The following is a 12348-nucleotide window of genomic DNA, read 5'->3' as shown; positions in this document are numbered from 1 at the left end:
AGCCAATAAGACAACAGCGCCAATGGTGTGTGCACTGACAGATACAACCAATAAGAGATCATACAATCACTGGTGGCCATCGGCCCAGTGGCCTCGCCTAGCTCAGCTATCAGCGAGATTTACGTAACGTTGCGTACTTTGCACAGTTGAAACCTTATACATGTATTTGCATCTGTTTCCGGACATAAAGGTTTGCTGCTTGCACTATAATATATTGGTTGGACATGGTGGTACAGAAACTTGGAGAACGATAATCTAAACGGGAATATGCTGAATTGTAGCGCCCACTGAGAAAGAGACCTGGAGTTGTAATGTCATGGAATAGGATCTAGTTGTCTCCTATCAGGGAGGGGGTGTGGACTCCACCTCGGGGTTGAGGGTGTGTACCCTTGGGATGGAATAACAACTCTGGACTGCACTCACTGATCTTGTACTTGATTATGTCATCATTTAATTATCTCGGTTCGTCTTCATTCATCATCAATTAGCATTGGCACATGGTAGAAAACATCGGTATTGTAGGAAAACAAAAAAAACCAAGCCAGACTGCTCTCACTCACAGCCGCCTATTCTGGCATCCTGTCGGGATGCCTATCATCTCCCAAAATGAAAGAATTTGGCTTGTAATTTCCAGCAACCTTCCACGTCTTTCAGCCCATCGACAGCGAAAAGCAGAGAGAGCGAGAACCCTGACAAGTTGTTACACACTCGTACTAGCTGGGCGGACTTATCACTCCACACTTATTAAGTATTTATTTTAATTAACAAAAGTTATAATATGCCCCATAAACTATTCAAGAAGAATTAATAATCAATTATGTAAAGCTAAATTTCCCATTTAATAAGCAAAAGGTTTTCCAAAGCTTGCAAAAGCAGGTACTATATTCCAATGGTTGGGGATGGATACAGTTGTTTACATGGGTTAAGTGGCATCTGCCCAGATACAGTGTATAGGTGCTTGACATTAAAGGGACTTCATGAAAGTATGGACACAAATCAATGAAGTCTACACAATCCAACGCATTAAAGGGGAAAATACTCCCTTCTCCCACACTTTCCCTGTTTTACGAACCATGCGGTCTCGAATGGTTTCAGCCTACTTTTGATTCCAGAAATTATTTCACAGGAAATCATCATATAAGATATTCACACATGTAAGCAATCATTTTCCTTCTCTTGGGAAAACATACTTTACCAGTCCAAGGTGAACAATTTATATTAACTTCAACTACACAAGTTCTATGAAACCATAGCAAGGCATAAAATGTAAATAAAACACAATCCTTTTGTCAGATTGATGTCCCAGTTCTAATTTACTTAAGCTGGTTTAGCTTCCTGAGACCCCATCAGCCGTTTTTCTTCAGCGGAAATGACATAACTCTGATTAGTTTGGGTTTTTTCATGTCAAAAGATGGCATGATCTGAAATTCACCCAAACAGACTTTCTGAAAACCATTAAACTTGGTTTAATTAAGTTTCAATGAGCTTCCTCCAGTTTAAATCTCATACCGATTTCCAGCAGAATTATAATTTTCCACAACTTGATTTACGTTTAATACATTGTAACAAATGTATAGGCCCTAATCGTTGCAATTTACAGAGGTAGACCAATGTAAATAAAGCTGGCATTATGAAATTAGCGTTAACAACCTTTTCTTTCGACTTAATATTAATGGATGACTACGACCGAAAGATAAGCACAACCACTGAACCAACCAGAAATGTCGATTTCAAAGTCATTGGACAGGGAGTGGAAACCATGCATGTTTGCATTAGACACCCCAAAAATTACAATTTGTTTTGCTGATGTTTCAACCTGAAGTGAAAGACACATCACTAAAAACATTTCGCAAATCTGGTTGTCAGTTTGCATAAAGGTACTACTTCAACAGAATATTCTCTTGAAGACCCTTGTCATGTCTTGATGTCAACAATTACAAGGTATCATAAAAGTACATGTTTATATCAAACAAAAGTTTAAATATCAAGTAAATCCTCTCCTCCTATATCAATACACTGTATACAGCTACTTCAATGCTGATTTAAAAAATTAATAAATCTTTCTCTCTGATGGACAATGTTTAAACACTAAACTACAATTACTTGTCTAAAGGTACAGGGTAATATAGACCCCTTACTCTTCAGCATTGACCGAAGAACAAGCACCACATAACCTAAATAGAACAATTATAACAAGCTATCAGTGGCACCCCCAGCAATTTATGGGTCTAAATTTTGCAGCTAAAAATTACCTCTCGGAGGCCCTTGCCATATCTAATGAGGCCTTCGTCAGTGAGATGACACCCATCTCCTGAAATACAATGAGGATGATTTGTTTTTCACTGATAGTACATCTTTACAGTTGGGTGATGCTTCCCAAGCTCTTTGTTAAAGAGGGCGTTGTATCGTTTGACCCTGCGTTTAAATGTGGTAACTGAAACTTGTCCTGGTCGGTCAATACGAGACCTCCTAATCACAGACAGGATTACGAGATGACTGGGATGCACCCCTTGGTCCTCTAACATTGTAAGAAACCGAAGGGTGTCCTGTACAACAACAGCAGGAGTACCCCCTATCCCACATAAATCATTTGATCCGAGGTCAATGAGCAACAGGTCCACTGAATGACGTTTGATTTCCTTATAGTAGTGATCCCCACTACTTAAGATTCTATTACAGCTTAGGCCCGGATGCCCTTCGACAAAAACATCATAACGCAATTCAACATTTAGCAGCTGACTCACTGTTTGACGGCTTCTACGTGCCGACCTTAAAAGCCGCGCGGGAAACGAAAGCCCGAATACGTACACATGTCGTTTATCTGACATATTTCAAAGTCAACAATACATTCCCAAAAATACTTATCTATATAACTGGTTTAAACTACAACCAGAGAAGTTTGAAAAATCCAAATGTACGCTTGTCACTATCTTCAGAATTCCTCAAGCCTAAGATCAGATCAGATTAGAGTGGTTTTCACCAGATCCGCTGAGCGGCAGCCTCCTATTTGAACTTCAAATCTGTGGAATTCTACGAAAACAAAGAAACAATAACTTGTAAATTGTGACATATCTACAAGCTCAATTTACTTATTACACAGGACATTGGTATGTCACATACTTAATCACCATAGGAACTGAGGCCCATCTCAATTTATGTTCTTAAATGCAACAACTCAAAAGTTGGTGTATCAATCACTCATCCACTAGTTAGCTTACAAGGTACAACTTATGTAATTGCACTTGGCCAATTGGCCACCTGATGTTTCAACTTTAACCGTACAGACCGTCTTGGCGCTACTACCGTGGCCGTAGCACCTGTGGTATCACATCCTGGCAAACCAGAAGTGCTTTGCGGACCTAACATCGGAGGAATTGCAGTCTTGGGAGGGACACACACCAAAACTTCCTCATCAGAAGACGAGCTATCACTTTGAGGTTCTGGGTCAGACAAATCCAGACCATCTATATCAGGTAAGTAGTTACAAGGCTCAACCTCACCTAGTTCCTCCATTTCACCCCTCGGGTCAAGAACCATTAGCCTCCTGTTCACCCATTTTTCCTTACCCCCAAGAACAGGTCGTACAGCAAACAAATCCTCTTCGTCATTGCACCTGGTAACAACATACGGTTCTTGGCCAAAGTGGTCACTCAGTTTGTGTCTGCCCTTAAAAGCCAGATTCTTGATCAAGACTCTACTTCCTACCACCAACGGCTGAGTGGGTTTACATTTAGCATCCAAATGCCTCTTATTTGAAGCGGCCGCCTTGATTAGACGATCTTTGACAATACCATAGGCATGTTTCAAAAACTTTGCCTGCATCTGGACATACTCTTCTCCGAAGTCTTGCTTTGTATTTCCCACAAGGTGATCTAAGGGAGTCGTTGGTTGCCGACCAAACACAAGTGTCCAAGGGGCCACTCCTGTCACACTATGCGGTGTCGAGTTATACATATATACTATGTGCGGGAGTAGTTCAGGCCACTTTTTACGTTCCGCAACATCCAATGACCTTATTAGAGAGCATAGGGTCTTGTTAAATCTCTCAGTTTGTCCGTTGCCTTGGGGATGGTATGGACTAGTTCTTGTCTTTATGACCCCATACAACTTGCAGAGTTCACCAATTAACTTCCCTTCAAAATTACGTCCCTGGTCCGAATGAACCTGAAGGGGGATACCGTAATGTGAAATCCAATGATCCCGCAAAGCTTTGGCAACCACAGGTGCAGTTTGGTCCTTGCAAGGGACCGCCAACGCATATTTTGTAAAGGCGTCGATCGCTAGGCGTTCCATAGGACGGAAGGCCAACAAGTGCCGCATCGGTGTGCGGACAGTCGGGGTGGGTGGATTCGAAGCCACACACTTAAAACAATGGCGTACATGTTCCCTCACATAACCTGCAATCCCTGGCCAAAAACATCGTGTTCTCAACAATGATAGTGTACGGTTAACACCTTGGTGACCCCAACGGTCATGTACTGACTGGACCATCCATTTCTGGAGGTTTTTCGGTGTAAGCAATTGATACACAACAGCCAACACAGCATCCTGCACCTTTCGGTACAGAACACCATTCCGTTCCACTATCTGACGTCGCTCCCTCAGCCAGCCACTTGTGCCAGGAACATTCTTATCAATTCCATCCTCCACCGACTCCCACTTATTAACCCAATGTCTCCACACTGTCCCAAGTTGCTCATCTTCTTTCTGCATCATGGCCAGTTCACTTGAGGTAAACGACGGTAGAACCGATGACTGTTCAGCCACTTCCTGTTTAGAGGCATCGAAGGTTCTGGCACAACCTCCCTGGCCCTCAGCAGCAGCACGAACCTCACTTGGAATGGTGGAACAGTCAGTCACCTCATCCACTACCTCAACAATTTCCACTGGGCGTCTACTGAGAGCATCATCACACCTGTTTGTCTTTCCTGAACGAAATCTTACTTCCATATTGAAGGGTGCCAGCTGTGCGACCCGACGTTGTTCGGTTGCTCCCAATTCGGCATTCTGTAAATGGGCCAGAGGATTATTATCCGTGTAGACCACAAACCGGGAACCTACCAAATAATCCCGAATTTTTTCCGAGATCGCCCACTTCAGGGCTAACAGTTCAAGCTTGAAGCTTGACAGATCTAAATAGTTCTTCTCTGCCCCACGCAATTCACGACTCGCATATGCTATGGGGTGAAGTGCCCCATCATCCCCAACCTGGAGCAGGCAGGCACCAAGCCCCTTGAGTGAGGCGTCAACCTCTACCACAAAATCTCTTCCAAAATTGGGATATGCCAACACAGGAGTCATACACAGTGCCCTTTTCAGCTCCCGAAAGGCATCTTCAGCTTCGGCCGACCACTTGAAATTTGGGGCCGTCCCTGTTTTTGCCCCAGCCGTAGCTACTAGTGCATGTAATGGAGCTGCCACCTTGGAAAACCCACAGATGAAACGACTATAATACGAAGCGAGTCCGAGGAACGAACGGAGTTCCTCGGTGCTTCTTGTAGTTGGCCAACTTGCAACTCGCTCAACTTTGTCAGGGTCCACTGCAACTCCAAAACTACCAACCACATGCCCTAGATGCTTGATTTCACTTTGGAAGAAGTGACACTTCCCTTGAGCTTAAGACCATGCTCAAACAGTCTTCCAAACACAACATCTAATCTCTCAAGATGTTCCTGAAATGTACTGGAATACACCAGAATGTCATCAAGGTACAAAATCAACTTGGACAGATGTATGTCCCCGAAAATCAACTCAACGGTCCTTTGAAAGGTGCTAGGGCTATTACATAACCCCTGCGGCATACGGGTGAATGAGAAAAGTCCCCATGGAACTCTAAATGCGGTCTTATCTACTGAGTCTGGGTGCATGACAAGCTGAAAATACCCGTGTGCCATGTCCAATGAAGTGAAGTAGCGAGAGCCTCCCAACGCCTCTAGAGTTTCTTCAATCTGCGGAAGCGGGACTGCATCTCTAAGTGTAACAGCGTTAAGCTTACGGTAATCTATGCATAGTCCGATTGACCCATCCTTCTTGCGAACAAGGACCGTAGGGCTTGCATAAGGACTCCCAGACCTTTGAATAACTCCCTTCTCCAGCAAGTCCTGTAACAATGTCTGCACTTCCTTCATGTAATGGGGAGGGATACGTCTGTACGGTTGTCTGATAGGCTGGTCATTTGTCAACTTAATCTCGTGAGGAATAAGAGTACGCCTCCCAATATCTAAAGGGCTCATTGAAAAAGCTGCCTCATTTTTCTTAATCAACTCAGCAATCAACAAGGCCTCCTCATGATTAAACTCCTTTAGACTGATTCCAGGAGGAAGAAGGTATGAGGAACATTCAGGGAAAACAACTGTTTCTCTAGGCGTACTAGGTGGACTATCCTCACCAGATATTCCCAATACAACCGTTTCATCCTCAACATCGGTTCCAGGATTCTGAGATGCACCTGAATTTCGTCGGTCCAAACTTGTTCCACGGTGACCTGCAACCCATCCTCAGTCTCCCAGAGGTGAACCTCCTTACTGAATGTAGCCTCAATAGCAGTCGCTATTTTCAAATGTTCCGGAAGGATTACCGGAGTTTTGCCAAAATTACAAATCAAAACACTCAGAGAGGAATCCTCTACGAGTTGCGCACCCTCAATAACATGGATGTTATCCATCATTGACTCATTCACCTCACCTCTTGCATCATTAGCATGCACTCCAAGAGAAATCGCCTGTATAAGAACACACACGTCACAAGAATCAGCTGGCAATGGTTCACTTAAAACGCAGGATAAAACACGGGCCGAAACGGAGCAATGGTCTCATCACGAGCCATGCAAACACTACCAACAAACCCTTGCATTGGGAACATCGACCTAGGAACTTTACCATCCTGCCCCTCATTCAAACAAGTCAGCCACTGCAGGGCAACCATCCATTCATCTTTGGACGGTCCACACGGGGTGACACGCATCTTAGCAAGAGTGCGCAGAATGTTACAACCAAGAAGTACGGGGTACATCTTGCGACGTTCAGTGGGTGCCTCTGAACTGTCGCCTCGAACTTGAACACATGCAGTAATGGTCAACCCAAAAATTGTAACCGGAATTTCAAGATAACCTTTCACGGGTATATCTAAATCATTGGCTCCCATCAATCTAATAAACCTCCCCACTGGCCTCAAACTACCCCCTTTGTTGGCCAAATATTGTTTATAGAACGTTGAAGTTATCAAGGATGTCTCAGCACCACTATCTAAAATACAATGAGTGGTCACACCTCCCATGACAATCTCAGCCGTGGGACTACTGGCAATCAGTTTTTCTCGCAATTGCTTCTCAGTATAAGCACGATCAGTTCCTAAAACTTCAACTGCATTTGACTCTAAATGATCATCATTGGTCAACTCAACAAGGTTTAGTTTGTGAAGGTCTCTTCCCTCCACCACCTTGCCCGCTATGGTGAAGGGCTCGGGTTTTCCTGTACTTTGGGTTTTACCCCATCACGATTCTCATCGTTTTTCTTCCAACAATTTCTAGAGATATGACCTGTTTTCTTACAGTGATGGCATGTAACTGTTGGCCTGTTACTCTTTGAAGCGATAGCCACATCTAGCTTTGTACTTAATACTCTGGTTAATTCTGCCATCTGACTGGTAGCAGCAGCCTGCTGCTGTGACAGAGTTTCCAATTTCTCAACAATCAACTGATTAGAGGTTACTAACTGAGACAAGACATCATCAGACCTCTTAACTGCAGCCCGAACTTGAACATCTTTAGACTCTTCACCACAGACTACAGTTTCCCTGATCTTATTTTTCTTTGCTAGTTTCCCTTCAGACTCTGGGAAAAGTTCCAGCACATGCTCCCTAAACTTAAAAAAAGTCAACTTGGGCTTTTCGATCTGTATGCGGTGCAATTCTCTACGAGTTGCATCATTTCGCGTACCTTGTACAAAACGCTCCTTTAACGCTTTGTCGCGCATAAGCTGCAGCGCAGCTAATTCAGGCCCTTGCGCACTATGTTCCATGCGGTCACGGATTCTCATCAAGGCACGACTAAATTCTGCTAACGTTTCCCCATCATTCTGGCAGCGAGCATACAGTGTACCAGTCAATGCAGCGACACTCTCCGATTGACCAAAGACCTTGCATAAGCGTGCAATTAATTTTTCCAAACTGTCCCTATCTTCTGGTGGGCTACAAAGAACCTCCTCTTTTGCCACGCCCCCCAAATGGTCTAAGGCAACCCCCACTTTCTCTTCCTGGGTCAACTCTAATTGCCGACAGTATGAGTCAAGTTCCTCCGCCCATTCACCTAATGTCAAGTCCCCAGCTTTTGCAGGTGGTCCAGTGAATTTTGACAATTTTAATTTTGGAGCCCTTGTAAACTTCAGACCTTGGAATGTCTTGGAAAATGTTTCTGCTAGAGCTTCATTAGATTTGGCAATGACATCCGCTAAGCCCTCAGCAGTAGCCAGTTTGCCATCAACAAGGAAAAAAATCAAAGTATAAGGCCAAAAAAAAATAAGTCGGTCTCTGGTCAGCGCGCGCGTCGATTTTAATCATGCGCGTCGATCTTTTTTTTTTCCAAAATGTTCCGCGGTAGCTCCAACAGCGCCCTCTATTTCCGTACCTCCTCAATTTTTTTACCAAAGAGCACCAAGGAATGAGAAATTGCACCAAGGCAAATGATCAAAAGCACCAAGGCAAATTATGGAGGACACCAATGTACATGAGGACACCAAAAAAGCAAAATAGACCCAACTTGTCTGTACAATCCAAGCTTGAAAAAAAAAAAGCGTGGCCGCGTCAATTCCGGAACTTTGGTCTGACCAGAGACCGAATATTTTTTTTTTGGCCAAAGTGATAATTTCACGAAATTCCATTTTCAAAAAAAAAAAAATACTCACAACTCTTCCAGGCGTATGAGACATCTATCAAACCTATCTTGGGTTTGTGTTGTGGAAAACAAGGTATTAGATATGTATGTAATGGACCGATCAGAAGATGAGAAACGGATGTCGTTTGGGGAAAAGAAGATTCTTGGGCGGGAACGGGGGGTGGGACCGGGTACGAGTGACGCGCTATCATCAATACAATAAAGATGTACATCATGAACAGCGCACCCAGGTACGTTGTCCTGGTTAATATTGTTTTCGTCTGAGTCTTATAGGCCTATATATATATAAAAAAAATAAAAAAATAAGAATTAAGGATGAGAACGTACTGTGCACATTATAATGTTTGATTACAACTACAGATACGTCTTTATATAAGCTACCCAGAATGCCATTCCCACTTCCTTTACAAGATTATGGGAAGCTAATCAGCCCTTCCCAACAGCGTCCTGTTTGCAGGGCGGGGGTACGAGCGAATAAATCAAGTAGTTATTTCGCACCAAGACAAACTTACTTGCGCGCGTGCCTCCTTTATGTTTCGTTTATTAGAGGGCGCGCCACATAAATATTGGTCTCCGCAAAGCTTCAACACGGATGCTGCACTTTTGAACAAACTCGTTTCCGATGAATTAGCTCAAAACTAAACATGTCTGTCCTTCCAGTACAATAGAACATAAAAAATATGCTTGCCACGCTCGCTGTACGCCTATTGTGTACACCCTAAACCCGTGTGGACACTCTTCACATAATGACCCCCCCCCCTTCAGTCTTCATGTCGTTCCCCAACGATGTTCGTCCCTGAATAAGGAAAATGTAGCTTACATTTGATTCTATAGCTCAGAACAGCTATTAAATGACTCCAAACTCGAAAAAAAGGAGACTTTTAAAGGATGATCTTGTGCTGAAACTTTGGCAATCGTCAGAAATTGCCTCAGATCGCACCACAGGGCGCCTAGAATCCACGCCGTTTTTAATGTGACATTGTATAAGCATCGTTCCCTAGACTTAGCGTAAGGTACGATGACTTTTCCCAAGCTAGCTAAAGGAGCTGAATTAGAATCAGAAAACAAATTCCCTCGTAAATATTTATAACGGGTCAGTAGTTTGATGTAATGAGGTAGGGGAAACTTGCTAGAATTTCACTCAATCAGCGCGATATGTCAGTGCCGGCCGAAATACCGCGACGCGAAACAATTGATTAGACAGAATAAGGACGAGTTTGGTAAGGTTAATTGCTCGTAGCATGGAGCTCCATGCAGGTGGTGACTCTGAATAGTCAACTGCTCGGTACATAAGAATGATTGTAGAAAAGAGTTACGTAACAGCATTCATGTGTATAGCGCAATGCTGATGCATCTTTCGTGCAGCTATGAAACACAAAGTAGCTCTCCCACTGCGGAAATAAGGATTATGTTTTAAACGCAAAGAGAAAAGCACCTACTGAAACAGCCTAGTTGTTAAGCTGTCTGACAGCGGACCCAGGGTTAGGGGTTCGAATCCGCTTGGAGTCACTTTTTGATTTTCGACGCCCGCGGTTCTGCCATTTAAGAGTATTAATTTCCCGTCGTCATTTACCAACAGCAGTTAGCTCGGTCGGTCGGTAAGCTGACTCACAAGTTGGGACTGTCTGCGAAGTCCAGGTTGGCGTCTGCGTATAGGTACGGGGTTCTTTTGCTGACTCGGCAGCAAGGCTTAGGGTGCCACCTCGTTTCCTCCCTTTATGGTGCCTGACTTTCGAGTTACATGGATGGACAGGGAAGGAGGTGTGGTGGGCCGGGTACCGAGTCCCAGAAGAGTTCTATATGGAAGTCGGTAAGGGGCTCATTAAGTTAGGGTCATAAGTCCGACTCCTGAAGACTTGGCCATCGCCACATAACTTTTTGTTTTATTTTTTCTTTACTATCGGAGGACAATTGCAAGAATGATTAATTTGTTATATTGAGAGCTTGTACTGTAATCGTTCGAAATTTATTTTTAAAATTGCTCGAAAATACAAAATTCAATCAAGCTATAATGTTTTTATTTCATTGTCGCAAAACTGCATGAACATGCTCAGTACCGTTGCGCATACCTTGTTCAGGCCTGTTCCCTGATCCCAGACTGCAGGGGAGGGGAGTCTTTAAATCCTATATAGTGGATTTTTTTTATATGTGAGCGCGAAGCCCTGAAGTTGTGGGGTCCGGGGACGCTTAAGAACCCCGGGAAATTTTTGGATTGCAGATGCTCTGTGGCGCAAATATAAACATTGTAGCTTGACCCTCTATCGAAATATGCCCTCGTTATTTTGAGTCGTCACTAATAAGAATCAGCTCAATTCGTAACTGCCTGCGAGCGAGCACGTGCTTGTGTTTTGCATGGCTGTAGCTGTCAACCCCCGTAAATGAAGCGACTTCGCGCGGCAGCTTGTGCCGACATGACAGAATGTACAATCTTTTGCCATGGGTGTCAGAACCTGATTTTAGCTTCGCGGAGCTTTGAGCAGCAGTGTATTTTATTTACATTCTCCACTTTGTTCTTACTCCCTCTTCCTTTCCCCTTCCTTCTCCATTCTTCGGAACACTGGTGCCTAGGGCCGACGAAACACTTAATCCGGGCGTGTTGACTTACAATTGTAATGCTCACGCTAGAAGAAGAAGATTGCTCCATGTTTGCTCCTGCCAAAGGAACCTACCCCCAAATGGAACGGTAATAAATGGTTTAGACCAAGTTAAAAACACCTGTTGATCGTCCTTTTTTTTTTAATTGGAAATAAGCTTGCACGATATGTACCCTAACAAGATGGAGGCCCGTTCTTGGTAGTTGTCTACTAGTTCATACAATATGCCTTCCATGCTTTAAAAAAAATTTGTGTTCACATATTCATTGGTTGTCATTTCAAAACTTTGAAATTCAATGACGACTTTGAATCTGCCGACAGTTACCTGGGGGTTTCCCAAAACTCGGATTCGTCTCTATTTCGGCTTTGCTTGATATATTGGGCTTAACTTTGGAGATTCCAGCTTAACGTCAGTCAATTTTTCTTACCGAAATATAAAATTGTATGATATGAAGAAAGTGTTTTTTTTTTATTAATGTTATCGGAACTTTAAAGGCCCTTAATGATATAGCCAAATCGTAAACGAAGGCGAGCTTTAAGAAAGGGCCGTCATGTTTATTTTTAGCAGGAACGGATCCAGGAATTTTTGCAGGGTTTTTTTCATCAGCAAAAAAATCTGAACATGTACACACATTTTTTTCTCCGGACACTTGGCCTCCGTAACATAAAGAAAACTGGGGGAGGGGGGGGGGGGAGGCTGGTACCATACTTCAATAGGGGGCGCTGTTCGAATTCGACGATTATATTAACACTAGATTACAGAATGGTGTACCGTATTTTGAAGAGGCGCACATTATACCAGTATAATGGGGTTTTTTGGTGTCACAGCAGGGGGGGGGGGGTTCGCATTATTTTTTTAGGAAT

Source organism: Patiria miniata, unplaced genomic scaffold (assembly GCF_015706575.1).
Source record: "Patiria miniata isolate m_02_andy unplaced genomic scaffold, ASM1570657v1 HiC_scaffold_1, whole genome shotgun sequence".
Classification (NCBI taxonomy): domain Eukaryota; kingdom Metazoa; phylum Echinodermata; class Asteroidea; order Valvatida; family Asterinidae; genus Patiria; species Patiria miniata.
Note: the sequence above shows the minus strand (reverse complement) of the source record.